This window comes from Drosophila grimshawi, unplaced genomic scaffold, assembly GCF_018153295.1.
Source record: "Drosophila grimshawi isolate 15287-2541.00 unplaced genomic scaffold, ASM1815329v1 contig_848, whole genome shotgun sequence".
In the NCBI taxonomy this organism is placed as follows: Eukaryota; Metazoa; Arthropoda; class Insecta; order Diptera; family Drosophilidae; genus Drosophila; species Drosophila grimshawi.
In genome coordinates, this window is record NW_025063692.1 from 22,207,474 (window position 1) to 22,217,500 (window position 10,027).

The window sequence follows — 10,027 nt, forward strand, 5'->3', positions numbered from 1 at the left end:
TTCCAACCAAACAGCTAGCCCTGTTTGCGCACTCTTATCAGCTGCCGATTTCACTCTTTTGCTGTGGTGAGATGGTGAGGATAGAGCCGAGTGCTTTACATTGAGTTGAAATTGAAATTGTTAGTGTGAGCGGTGAAGTGCTGCTGTTTTTGGTGTTGGTGTTGTTGTTTTTGTTTTTGCTGCTGCGAGAAAGCAAACTGCAAATTGACAATAACTCAATATTGAATTTTATTACACAGCGTACCGAAAAGCTATTCGAGTAACTCACGTGTCACGCTCTCAGCTCAGCGCTCTCTGTTTATTTACCTTTGTTTTTGGACGCTGCCGGCCGGCCGGCGTCCGCTCGGCCAGTCCAACTTTGAGTCGATTCGCATGTTGAGCATGCTCTCTCTCTCTCTCTGTGTGTTTGTGTGTGTGTTTGTTTTGAGTGAAAATGGCAGAGTTTTGTTTACAAAACAAAATGCGTTTGCTTGCTATTATTATTGTTTTGTCGAATATAAACAATAACAATTAGGTTGGCAAAAAAAATGTGCATATACAAAATGCATTCCGCTATATTTCTGTACTCTATATGTACATATGTATGTATTTGTGTATTTATATAGATTAGGTGCTTATGGCACATTGCGTGCGTAACTATAATTTAAGCTGATATTAAGACACGACCCCCTCCCACCAGTCCCCACATTGCCAGCCGCCCACGAAAATGGCAATTCTATTTAACAGTTGGCAGCTCCAAAGTTGATTGAACTTTGCGACGACAAAAAGAAAGAAAACCGCAAAACACAACAACAGCAAAAGCAAAGCAGAAGTACAGAATAAAACTTAAAAAAAAAAAACCAAAATAAAAACGAAGGAAATAACTTTATTGAGGTAGGCTTCACACATACGTACATACATATGTATCTAGTTAGGCTAGACAAAAAAAAAAAGAAAAAAAAAAGGGATGTGTAGGAGTGCGATGTGGAATGATAGCTGAAGGAGAGTGGTGGGAGAGGAGAGAAGTGGAGAGGGGGGCATCGAACTCGTCTGCATATTGACAGGTAGGAAAGAGTATTCACCATTGTCCCATATCAAATTCCATCAACTGTTCTAGTTTCAAACAAGTGTGAATAACGAATGGGAGAGAAGGAGGAGGCGAGAAGAAGACCAACTAGCAGAAAGGGTGAAAAGCGTATTTACACCTTAATTGTAATTGCATATAAAATATACAAATTACAAAAATTAAATTACAATTGTGTGCATAATATTATACAAAATATAAAACTTAATAATATTCTGTTGTATTACTTATCAAAAAACAATCATCAAATAGCAAGGTGTCCCGGTAAAGTCATGTATGTATGTACATACATATGTACACGTATGTATGAATGAATAAATCTTGTAAATTTTATTTTGTTAGTCTTCAGAAGTTCACTTAATAGTTGAAAAATAAAAAAATAAGTAAAAGTCAATAATAAATCACTTTTTTGCAAAATAAGTCGGAAAATATAGATTTGTTCTTGTGTTCAAACACTTTATTGACTTTACTGTATGTACATACATATGTATGTATGTTGCCAAGGTTGCCAATGCTGAAAAATCCAAGCAAATTGTGCAAGTTTAATGACGCTTTTACAGCTATGCTCATAAAATGGGCGCAGCTATTGCCTACCATTAATTATCATTTATCCTTCCATTCTTAAGCTTGCTTGAATTGTTTGAATTTTATGTACAAATTTGTTGCATTTTGTGATTCAAGTTTTCTCGTTAAGATTTCCCACAAGACCTGTACGTTGATTGTTCGCACTCTAAATTATTGTACCGTTTGTACACACTTACACACACACACACATTCGATTTTATACATATACAAATGATTCTGGGTGTGTGCGACTTGCGTCGACTTTTCCGTTATTTGGTCAAATTCGCTTTCGCATTCGAGTTCGATTTTATGTCGATTTCGCGGAATTAGCATTTTGCACTTAAGACGCGTGCATTTTTTGCTGTTGTTGTAGTGTTGTTGTTTCTGTTCTTGTTCTTGTTTTTGGCTTCGTCTATGCCAATTCCTGATTCGCATATGTTACGTGCACACATATTTTTCTGTATTTTCATATGCCCGCAACACTCCTTAAAAAAAGAAAAGAAAAATGCAACAGAGCATCATCGACTTGTGAGACACAAAAAATATTTACGAACAGTTGAAATGGATCAACATTGACACCTTCATGAATAACAAACCCAAAAATATGAATTAACAATTATTACAAAAACTATGTAGAGGACTTCCGATTATATATGAATTACCACCTTTACATATACATACATATACTTCACGGGGTATTCCGCGGTGGCCACACTTGGAGTTGGATCACTACTTGGTTGATTTGTTTTGACTTCGTAAAGCAGGCGACGTCGACAAAATAACAGAATAAGGCTAGTACAGTGACAAAAAACAACAAAAACAAAACGCTTTCGTCAGGTTTTTATTTGTTTTTCTTTTGTGCACTTTCTGTATAGTTATACGTTTTGCTTTTTAGTTTTTTTTTCCTTCTTGGCGCTGCAGGCACTGCTACTGCGTTGCACTTTTATATACATATACATGTGTGTGTATGTACATACATATGCGTTTGTGCTGTTACTGTTGGCATTTTGTGCAATTATTTTACGCGTGTGTACAAATTTTTGCTCGTTCTGCTTGTTGTTGTTCTTGCGGCTTTGCCATTTGCCATTTTCAGAAAATGCGTTGCCACGAAAGCCAATTGCGTAAATAAAAGCAACAAGTGTTGGCCAATTCCGAAATGGCATCAAATAACGTAATATTAATGGGGGGTTTCTTCTTTTTTTTCTGGTTGCAAATGATTGTGCAATTTGTAACGGTGCATCGATAATATGCCGTTACAAATGTGCAAAATCCAAAAATCTGCCAGAGCTTTTCACACACACATACAAACAGCGAATGGCGGTAGACCAGCGAACTTTCTATCGCTTGCTCTCGGTCTTGCTGTGGGTGTGCTACTCCCACTCGTTGTGTTCCTGCATATTTAATAGCTTACACGTGTGACAACATTGTAATCGGGAATGCAGAGCTCGACCAGAGTGGGGGAGGGTGGGCTGCTCAGACATGCTGTTACAGTTTACAGTTGATAAGAAGGCGTCGCCGTCGTCGTTGTTGTTTTTGGCTGACAGGTAGTGCTGTAATTGCAATTTAAATGCGTCGCAACAACTGAGACTGAAATGAGTTGCCAATATACAAATATGCATATATACATACATATGTATGTATACATACAGCTGCGCTTTAGCCAATTGTCCAATTGTTGATAAGCGAAGAAATACTCAGCTATTTTCATGGCAACATTGTTGTTAACTGCGTCGTTTTGTCGTTTTTTCCGTAAAAAAAATCTTAAATGTTTCGGTATAGATTAACATACAGTGTCTCGCAGTTCAACTGGAACAGCGCCTAGCAAAAAAGTTAATTGCCTGCCATAAACAAATTATTCAATATTTTTCAAAAATTCCAAAGAACTATGGCAGGTACATATATTGACTACCTAAATGACTATATGACCCCCATAAACTGGGGTTTTCCCACCGGCTAGGTCGGGTTATGTAAAAAAGTACCTTAATTTGTGGTCACATATTATGTGGAACAATGGCGTTATGGACACCTGGGTGCCATAAAACCCAGATTTTTTACGTCAGGTTGATTATTTTTGGTATAAATAGACCAATCCTTCGTAGTCAGATTAGTTATATCCTGCATCTCGAGTGCAACCAGCCAACAAGGACTATGTGCAAGCGGACTACCATTGAACAACGGAAACTGATCCTGGAACACTTCAGGATTGGATATTCATATCGCCAAATAGCTAAAATGGTAAATCTGAGTACCACAACTGTATTCAATATCATTCGGCGCTTCGTCGACGAAAATCGGATAGAGGACAAGGGCAGAAAGGCACCACACAAGATTTTCACCGAACAGGAGGAGCGGAGGATCATCAGGAAAATAAGGGAAAATCCCAAGCTATCGGCTCCAAAACTGACTCAACAGGTGCAGGATGAAATGGGGAAAAAGTGCAGTGTGGAAACTGTGCGCCGGGTTCTGCGCAAACATGACTTTAATGCCCGAGTACCACGGAAGAAGCCCTTTATAAGCGCAAAAAATAAAGGGAATAGGATGACGTTCGCCAAAACCCACTTGGACAAGGATTTGGAGTTCTGGGACACAGTCATATTTGCAGATGAGTCCAAATTCAACATTTTTGGCTCGGACGGACGGAATTATGTGTGGCGACAGCCCAATACTGAGCTGAGTCCCAAAATCCTAAAGGCAACAGTCAAGCACGACGGAGGAAGTGTCATGGTATGGGCATCTATCTCGGAAGCCGGCGTCGGAAATTTGGTGTTTTTTGAAACAACAATGGAAAAGAGTGTGTATTTCAATATATTAAAGGAAAATTTACTCCAAAGTGCCGAGAAGCTAGGAATCCGGAGTACTTTCCAGATCTACCACGACAACGACCAGGACAACAACCAATAATAAGTCCGGATTAGTACGGTCTTGGCATATCTGGAACTGCCTCCACATGATAATTCCACAGGCCCAGTCTCCAGATTTAAATGTTATTTAAAATTTGTGGGCTCTGCTCGAAAATAACATCCGGAATCACAGATCCGATCTCAAGAATGCTCTGCTGGATGAGTGGAGCAAAATCAGTCCAGAAACGACCCGGAAGCTGGTACCTTCCATGAATAATAGGTTAAGGGACTTTATTAGGGGTAAAGGATATCATACTAAGTGTTAACATCCTTATTTAAGTTTTTATACGCCTAATATGTTACTTTTCCAAGACTGTTCCAAAAAAACTTTGACATGTATTTTGGATATGTTTTCAGTTTTTGACTAATTTCAGTTAATTATTTAATATTTTAATAAAAACTGAAGCTTCCTTTTCAAACGTGATATAACATAAAACAAATGGGCATTTAAACATTTTGCGTTTATTGTTTTGTTTTAAAGTTATAGCACTTTAAATATTTTGCTAGGCGCTGTTCCAGTTGAACTGCGAGACACTGTACATACATACATACATATGTACATCCGTAATAAAAAGTCAATTTCTGATGTTTAATTGAATGTATTAGCATATTAAGAAAAAATAAATCCTTAAGAAATCCAATGTTTTTATTACAAAACTAAAATAACTGCGTATATAATTATCTAGAAAGCACACAGACACATTTCTAATTTAAATGTACATACATGTATGTACATGCACATGTATGTATATGTATATCTGCACACACAGCCACACACATATACACACAAATACACCTGTACCCAAATAAAAGCAAACGAATAATTCATCAACAAATAAAGTTGAAAAAAAAAAAAAAAAGATCATGCATTTGCCGCTTTTGACTTTTGTTTTGTTTTGCTTTGCTCGTTTGTCCATGGCGACAGCCAGCCAGTCATCGTTGTTTTTGTTGTTGCGCAAAAAAATGCAATAGGCGAAAATAAACGGTGAGAGCTTTGAAAGCTGCACGCATACACACATATACGTGTACTTGTATATGATTCATAGGCCTGGCACAGTGGGCGTTTGAGCTTTTTGAATTTCATAATTTTACGCTCAGGCTTTGATGACTTTTGGTAAATTCCAAAGATCAGATTGATGACTATGACGAAAATTGATTTGCAAATATTTTCGCATTCAATTAGAGTATATTTGAGAGAGAGAAAGAGAGAGAGAGAGAGAGAGGGAGAGACAAATGATGAAATTCGCAAGGATTACGCACAAGTGCAAAGCAACAGCAAAAAGGGCAACTAAACAACAACATAAGAAGGCATGAGAAGAGAGGAGAGAGAAGCGGCAGCCGCAATAATATACCTAACATGAGTAAACACAGGCAGAAACGTAGCAGCTGCAAAAATAGCAATACGCAAAGAAGACAACGACAATGCCGAAGACGCGCTGCCGGCTGTGGTACAGTCGCCTCATACACACACACAGACAGACGGGCAGACATCCAGCAAAAAAGAAGAGAGTAAATGCATCGTCGAGCTTTATAACGGATTGGACCTGCACAGACACAGAGAGAGAGAGAGCAGCACAACGCACACTTCGCTTGGTTTGTTTGGTTTCGTTTTACAAGCATTGCCAGTGCCGGTCAAGAAAGTGACTCAAAACAAAACCGAAGAACGACAAAGTATGCCGACTCTCGTCGCTCTCGCTCTCACAGCAAGTCGAAGCTTTAAGAGCGAAAACAAAATTGAATCGTTGCCGCATTCTTATTTTTCCTGGCCGGTATTTCACAACAATTGAAACAGAAGCAATTAACTAATTATAGAACTCATAGGGTAAGTTGGATATCATTGCGAAATTCGCGCAAAAGCAGCGACCGGCGCAATGACAAAGTACGAGTGGAGCGGCCAGAGCACAAATGAGCCAAACCACAACACACCACACCACAGCACACACCACACACTGTGGTGAGCGTACACCGAATGAGTTGAGTTTGAATTGAGTGAGTTGCTCGTGGCGTAAGAGCGAGCGAGTGAGCGGCACTTGAGTGAAATTGCTCAATTGCTTGGCAGCATGTTGCGGCAACATAAAACTATGTATATATGCAGGAAATGTAGCTCAACATGGCGTCGGTCGCCTTGTGGATGGTGGTGGTGTATGTATGTGTGTGTGTGTGTGGCACATTTTGTTGACCTTTTGAGACTTTTTTTTTGTTTTGTTTTGTCACCTGCCATTTTTCCAATGCCCTTTCAACGCTTCGAAAAACGCGGCGATGAAATTAAATGAAATTAAATATTTAAAAACGTCCAAGGGAAGTTATGATATTAATTGTGCGAGGGGAGGGGGTGGGGGCTGTTGCGAAAAATGGGCTGTGCACACACACACACACACACAAAAAGTTTGCTTATCCTTTTTTCTTCAATTTTTTCTTGCAAAATTTGACACAAATTCCTTACGAGGAAGTGTGGGCGGGGCTGGAAGAGCTAATGGGTGGGGGGTGGGGGTGGGGTGTGTGGTTGTGGTTGTGTGTGTGCTGGTGTTGTGGAATGGTGGGTAGCAAGAACAAGAAACTTGCCAGACATCAAAAAGGAGCAAAAAGAACATTAAACTTGCCAGATATACGGAGAGGACGCGAGAAAGAGAGAGACAGAGAGACAGAGAGAGTAGGAAGATGAAACAGACATATGCGTGCAAGGCATGGTTGTAGAAGGGCGGGAGTGGCGTGGCGTGGCGTGGGGGGGGGGTAGGGGTTGCGTTTGTAAGGGTTTTAGGGGGTAGCGCAATCAAAAAAAATCTGCAGACTTTGTTTCGGCACTCGTCCTTGTCGCCCCCAAGTTAGTCGTGAAGGTCACGAGAAATACAAACACACACAGACACACACATGGACACATCGTGGCTTGTGGCATGATGCGCTTCCTGTGGGATGTGTTGTCTGCATCCTGATTGTGGCCATAATAACAAAGTCTGCGCTGGCAATTTGTGGATTGGGTTTCTCTATCGGATTTCTGGGCTCGGACGTGGGCAGAGAGCAGGCAGAGAAGGCAGCCAGACATCGCCCAATCTGCACATTCCCTCGGGCTGCCCAGTTGCTCAGTTGCCCAGACAGGCTCAAGGACACGATTGCGACGCAAATGCCGAGCAGCCCTTAAGCAACTGCTTCAATTATCTGCAGACATTAAATCAAACAAAGAGTTCCTAAATTTTATAATTTGTAGTATTATTTTATATATAATTTTATGAAATTATTACTTCAATTTATCATACAAATAATATTTATTGAAACTAGATACAATGGATGGTTATAGTTATAGTATTTTAAAACATTGCCAGATGAATTGAAGATTTTGAAGGGATCTTGATTTGATCACCATAAAATGAGTTATATTTTTATTAAATGCACTACTAATATTTTGACCGACACTGTATATTATATATTTGTATATTTTGAGTCAGCTAAAACTCAATTCAAATCAAGATCAAATCAATGCAACAAAATTCTGGCTCCTAATTATTCAAAATATATATATATATATTATGAGCTATATGCACTTGTCCTATTTGTGTGACCATGGCTGTATGTATACTGTATACACTTTGAAAAAATAACAAATGCAGCGAAATTTCGAAAATAAAAAATAAAAAATGCAAATCAGAAAATACACTTTGTGCTGCAATTTACAATATTTAATAATATTTTATTTACAGAAAAAACATTTAACAATTTAACAATCTTTTGTGCAGCATTCAAATTCGAAATGCATTTCGATGATTAATATTTGAATAATTAATTAATATTTTAATAACTTTAGATTGCGAAAAATCTATCTTGCAGTAAAATGTATTATTTATATTGATGCACATTATTTATTATTTATTTATTTATTTATTACATTATGTACTAAAAGTATGCATCTATTGTCGGACAATCTTGTAATAAAATTACTACTTGCTTCTCGAATTTATATATGCCAGACCAAAAAAATAGGCATAGTTCGTTTCAAGTCGATGCAACCCGGTCAGCGGAGGGTAGCAAAAAAAAAAAAAAAGTGCTGGCAAAGTGGCGCACAAGTGCCACTAGGAAGGAGCCACTCGAAATGCTGAGAGCGCAACAGCCACAAAAAAAGAAAAAAATACAACAAGGCATGCTCGAACTCTTAATACCCTGTGAGTGAAACACGTACGCAAAACTCTGTCAAGACGCACAAACAAAGGGTATTCAAGAACGGTGTTGTCAATGGCAATTACAATCTGACACTGATGCACATATCAAGTGGATGTGCGTGCATACCCGCTACACGCTAGCACACAATCGGCCCAAAAATGTAGAAAAGTAGACAACAAACGACCCCCCGCCCCGCAGCAGCGACGATTTGTGGCACTCGGCACTTGTGTCCTACTCGTCAAAATGTTGCACTTGAGGTTATCTATGGAAAATCATGGAAAATCATGGAAAACACGCACACACACACACACACACACACACACACACACACACACACACACACACACACAGAGAGATGGTTTTTCGATACGCATGAAAAGAAAATCTATTTTGCTTTCGCTCTCTCTATTCCTCTCTCTCTCTCTCTCTCTCTCTCTCTCTCTCTCTCTCTCTCTCTCTCTCTCTCTCTCTCTCTTCCACACTTGTCAGTTTTTTACTGTATTTTCTCCACAATTTTCCAGCTGAATACCAATCAAAACTCTTCAAAAATTGCCAAAAGACAAACTGCAGAAAACTCAACAGGAATCGCGCCAAATAATAATAATAATAATAATAATAATAAATAGAAGGGAAATAGTTCATTATATACATCATTAAATATATAGGCTAAGTTAACTTAAAATATTTAAATAATTCAATAAATCTGTTTAGAAATGGTTTACGCACGCAAGTCAAGGATGTTTTAGAACAATGTTTTACAACGTTAGAAAAAAGTTCTGTTGATGAGTAAAAATTATTTAACAAACAGACAGACTTGTATACTATATATGAATATATATATATATATATATATTTTTATGGGAATGAGTTTAAAAATGGAGCGAGGAACCGGGTTATAAAACCTTTTCCGATATTATTATTTGCGATAAATTTCACATTTGATATTTTTACAGGAAATTTTTTAAAAATATTTTTGTACATTTTGCATTTTGTCTATTTTTATGTTTAACATTTGACATATTAACTTAAATGTTCCTTTTAATTTTAAATCATTTTTATTTGGTTTATTTAGTTTATTTTATTTGTAATTTGCTACATTTTTTTGTTGAAATTTTAAACCCTTAAATTTAAAACGCTGTTTTTAGTCTGTATTAAATAAATAAGAAAAAATCCCGGCAAAGGGGAAACGCACAAAAGTGCCTCAAAGTTCGATAAACAATAATGACAGCGTCAAAGTTGAATCAAGTGGAAGTTGGCCAACAAGAACTTGGCTTACACGACCGACCTGTGAACTGACGCACAGAGAGAACTTGGCTCTTTTACGCCTACAGCTTATTACATCACCAGCGAT